Consider the following 5,282-nt stretch of genomic DNA (forward strand, 5'->3'; position numbering starts at 1 on the left):
TTCCTCTTTCTAGAGGTTTCTCCGGCCTTAGGTGCCATAAATGGTTATGGAAAAACAAAAAACAACGCTTTTACCACACCAAACTTAAAAGGTTTGCTCATCCTTGAGCAAAAGAAGAAAGAAAATGGAGGAGATGGAGGGGGAGAGAGAGAGGTGGGGTAGGTGGGGATCCTGTAGGGTCTACAGATCCTGAGGGGTCAAGGATGTATCATCCCTGCTCCTATTAGGCGTGTAAACGCCCTTGCAGTGCAATCCTAGCGTTTAACCCCAATTCCATGCTCTGTTCTAGCGTTAAACGCCAGTCTGGTGCTTGTTTCTGGCATTTAACGCCAGCTTGATGCTTCTTTCTGGCGTTAAACGCTAGTTTGATGCTTCTTACTGGCGTTTAAATGCCAGTAAGCTCTTCCTCCAGGGTGAGCTATTTTTAATGTTATTTTTCATTCTGTTTTTAATTTTTCAGTAGTTTTTGTGATTTCACATGATCATCAACCTAAAGAAAACATAAAATAGTAATGGAAAATAAATAGATATAATTAAATAACATTGGGTTGCCTCCCAACAAGCGCTTCTTTAATGTCAATAGCTTGACAATGAGCTCTCATGGATCCTCACAGATGTTCAGAGCATTGTTGGGACCTCCCAACACCAAACTTAGAGTTTGAATGTGGGGGTTCAACACCAAACTTAGAGTTTGGTTGTGGCCTCCCAACACCAAACTTAGAGTTTAACTATGGGGGCTTTGGTTGACTCTGCAGTGAGAGAAGCTTTTCATGCTTCCTCTCCATGGTTACAGAAGGAGAACCTTGAGTCTTAAATACAAGGTAGTCCTCATTCAGTTGAAGGACCAACTCTCCCCTGTCCACATCAATCACATCTTTTGCTGTGGCTAGGAAGGGTCTTCCAAGGATGATGGATTCATCCTCATCCTTCCCAGTGTCTAGGATTATGAAATCAGCAGGGATGTAAAGGCCTTCAACCTTTACTAACAAGTCCTCTACTAATCCATAAGCCTGTTTCATTGATTTGTCTGCCATCTCTAGTGAGATTCTTGCAGCTTGTACCTCATAGATTCCCAGTTTCTCTATTACAGAGAGTGGCATGAGGTTTATGCCTGACTCCAGGTCACACAGAGCCTTCTCAAAGGTCATGGTGCCTATGTTACAGGGAATTAGGAATTTACCAGGATCCTATTTCTGTTGAGTTAAAGTGTGCTAAACCCAGATATTTAGTTCATCAATGAGCAATGGAAGCTCGTCCTCCCAAGTCTCATTACCAAATAGCTTGGCATTCAGCTTCATGATTGCTCCCAAATACTGGGCAGCTTGCCCTTGAACAATGTCTTCATCTTCTTCAGAAGATGAATAGTCATCAGAGCTCATGAATGATAAAAAGAGGTTCAATGGAATCTCTATGGTCTCTAGATGAGCCTCAGATTCCTTTGGTTCCTCAAAGGGAAACTCCTTATTGGTCAGTGAACGTCCCAGGAGGTCTTCCTCACTAGGATTCACGTCCTCCTCCTCCTCTCTGGGTTCGGCCACACCAAGTAAGGTTATGGCCTTGCACTCTCTCTTGGAATTTTCTTCTATATTGCTTGGGAGAGTACTGGGAGGAGTTTCAGTGACTCTTTTTCTCAGCTGGCCCACTTGTGCCTCCAAATTTCTAATGGAGGACCTTGTTTCATTCATGAAACTTAGAGTGGCCTTAGATAGATCAGAGACTATATTTTCTAAGCTAGATGGATTCTGCTCAGAATTCTCTGTCTGTTGCTGAGAGGATGATGGAAAAGGCTTGCTATTGCTAAACCTGTTTCTTCCACCATTATTATAGCCTTGTTGAGGCTTTTGTTGATCCTTCCATGAGAAATTTGGATGATTTCTCCATGAGGGATTATAGGTATTTCCATAGGGTTCTCCCATGTAATTCACTTCTACTATTGTAGGGTTCTCAGGATCATAAGCTTCTTCTTCAGAAGATGCTTCTTTAGTACTGTTGGATGCAGCTTGCAATCCATTCAGACTCTGAGAAATCATATTGACTTGCTGAGTTAATATTTTGTTCTGAACGAATATGGCATTCAAAGTATCAATTTCAAGAACTCCCTTCCTCTGAGGCGTCCTATTACTCACAGGATTCCTTTCAGAAGTGTACATGAACTGGTTATTTGCAACCATGTCAATGAGTTCCTGAGCTTCTGCAGGCGTTTTCTTTAGGTGAATGGAACCACCTGCAGAATGGTCCAATGACATCTTTGATAATCCAGACAGACCATCATAGAATATATCCAGGATGGTCCATTCTGAAAGAATGTCAGAAGGACACTTTTTTGTCAGTTGCTTGTATCTCTCCCAAGCTTCATAGAGGGATTCACCTTCTTTCTGTTTGAAGGTTTGAACATCCACTCTAAGCTTGCTAAGCTTTTGAGGAGGAAAGAACTTGGCTAAGAAAGTTGTGACCAGCTTATCCCAAGAGTTCAGGCTATCTTTAGGTTGAGAGTCCAACCATATTCTAGCTCTATCTCTTACAGCAAATGGGAAAAGCATAAGCCTGTAGACCTCGGGATCAACCCCATTGGTCTTAACAGTATCACAGATTTGCAAGAATTCAGTTAAAAACTGAAAAGGATCTTCTGATGGAAGTCCATGAAACTTGCAATTCTGTTGCATCAGAGAAACTAATTGAGGCTTTAGCTCAAAATTGTTTGCTCCAATGGCAGGGATTGAGATGCTTCTTCCATGTAAGTTGGAATTTGGTGCAGTGAAGTCACCAAGCATCTTCCTTGCATTGTTGTTGGGTTCGGCCATGTCTCCTTCTTTTTCAAAAATTTCTGTCAGATTTTCTCCAAAGAGTTGTGCTTTAGCTTCCCTTAGCTTCCTCTTCAAAGTCCTTTCAGGTTCAAGATCAGCTTCAACAAGAATGTTCTTATCCTTGTTCCTGCTCATATGAAAAAGAAGAGAACAGAAAAGAAAATATGGAATCCTCTATGTCACAGTATAGAGATTCCTTATATGAATATAAGAAGAGAATAATGGAAGAGGGAAAAGATAAGAATTCGAACACAGAGGAGAAGAGTGGGTTCGAATTTTTGAGTGAAAGAGGGGTGTTAGTAGATAAATAAATAAATAGAAGGAGATGAGAGAGGGAAGAATTCGAAAATTAAATAAAATAAAATAAAAATATTTTTGTTTTTATTAAATTAATTAATTAGAATTAAAAAATATAAAAAGAAATAAAATAAAATTGAAATTTAAAACAATTAGTTAATTAAAAAGAATTTTGAAAAAGTGGATAGGAGTTTTCAAAAATTAGAGAGGGAAAATTAGTTAGGTGATTTTGAAAAAGATAAGAATCAAACAAAAAGATAGGATTAATTTAAAAAAGATTTGAAAATCAATTTTGAAAACATAAGAGGTTAGAAAAGCTTTTGAAATTGATTTTGAAAAAGATTTGAAAAAGAAATTTAAAAAGATTTGATTTTAAAAATTAAAGTTGATTACTTGACTAACAAGGAACAAAAAGATATGATTTTAAAATTTAAAGATTGAACCTTTCTTACTAGGCAAGTAACAAACTTAAAATTTTTGAATCAATCACATTAATTGTTAGCATTGATTTCAAAAATATGAAATAGAAATAAGAAAAAGATTTTGAAAATAAAGTTTGAAAATTTCAAAATTATGAAAGAAAAAAATAAAAAAGATTTGATTTTTGAAAAAGATTTGAAAAAGATAGAATTTTTAAATTGAAAATTTGATTTGACTCATAAGAAACAATTAAATTTTAAAGCCTTTTTGACTAAATCAAACCAAATTTTCGAAAATTTATGAGAGAAAAAGGGAAAGATATTTTTTTGATTTTTGAATTTTTAATGAGGAAAGAGAAAAACATGAAAATGACTCAAAACATGAAAATTCAAGATCAAAATACATGATGCATGCAAGAACACTTTGAATGTCAAGATGAACACCAAGAACACTTTGAATGTCAGGATGAACATCAAGAACATGTTTTCGAAAATATTTTTAAGAAAAGAAAGACATGCAAGACACCAAACTTAGAAATTTTCAATGTTTATACACTAACAAATTGAAAATGCATATAAAAAACAAGAAAAGACATAAAACATAAAATTGCAAAGATCAAACAAAGAAGATCATCAAGAACAACTTGAAGATCATGAAGAACACATGCATGAGTTTTCGAAATTTTAAAGAAAAATTAAAAGCATGCAATTGACACCAAACTTACAATTTGACACTAGACTCAAATAAGAAACACAAAATTATTTTTGGTTTTATGATTTTATAAAATTTTTTTGATTTTTCGAAAATTATTTTGAAAAAGAAAAATAAGGATTTCAAAATTTTTAATAAAAATTCCAGGAATCTTGCAATGTTAGTCTAAAACTCCGGTCCAGGAATTAGACATGGCTTACTAGCCAGCCAAGCTTTCAGTGAAAGCTCCGGTCTAAAACACTAGACATGGCCAATGGCCAGCCAAGCTTTAGCAGAACATTGCATACAACAGCTAAATTGCTGAGAAAGACAAAGAAGCTCTTCTCATGATAGTTGAAACCTCGGTAAAAAGGTTAGACATGGCTTAACAGCCAGCCAGGATTCAACATATCACAATGAAACTCTAGAATTCATCCTTAAAAATTCTGAAGAACATAGAATAATTTAAAATATTTATTTTATAAAAATATTTTTTTCTTTTTTTTTGAAAATTTTTCAAAAAAAAAAAAGAATAAAAATAAAAATGTAAAATTAAAATAAAATTACCTAATCTGAGCAACAAGATGAACCGTCAGTTGTCCAAACTCGAACAATCCCCGGCAACGGCGCCAAAAACATGGTGCACAAAATCGTGATCGTTCATTCCTTGGTAACGGCGCCAAAAACTTTATACGCGCGTTCAAAATCTTAGTTCTTTGTCACAACTTCGCACAACTAACCAGCAAGTGCACTGGGTCATCCAAGTAATAAATCTTACGTGAGTAAGGGTCGATCCCACGGAGATTGTCGGCTTGAAGCAAGCTATGGTCACCTTGTAAATCTCAGTCAGGTGGATTCAAATGGTTATGGAGATTTGATAATTAAAATATAATTAAAATATAAAATAGGATAGAAATACTTATGTAATTCATTGGTGAGAATTTCAGATAAGCATATGGAGATGCTTTTGTTCCTTCTGAACCTCTGTTTTCCTACTGTCTTGATCCAATCCTTCATACTCCTTTCCATGGCAAGCTGTATGTTGGGCATCACCGTTGTCAATGGCTACAT

The 5,282-nt window shown here is 35.8% G+C and overlaps 1 non-coding gene across 1 annotated transcript; it reads left to right on the forward strand.

Moving 5' to 3' along the window:
- Window positions 1–2,304: 2,304 nt before the first annotated feature.
- Window positions 2,305–2,408, forward strand: LOC112773906 (small nucleolar RNA R71). Its single transcript, XR_003188429.1, has one exon. It is a non-coding gene; the product is annotated as a small nucleolar RNA R71 (small nucleolar RNA).
- The last annotated feature ends 2,874 nt before the right edge of the window (window positions 2,409–5,282 follow it).

Source organism: Arachis hypogaea, chromosome 18 (genome assembly GCF_003086295.3).
Source record: "Arachis hypogaea cultivar Tifrunner chromosome 18, arahy.Tifrunner.gnm2.J5K5, whole genome shotgun sequence".
NCBI classification, from domain to species: Eukaryota; Viridiplantae; Streptophyta; class Magnoliopsida; order Fabales; family Fabaceae; genus Arachis; species Arachis hypogaea.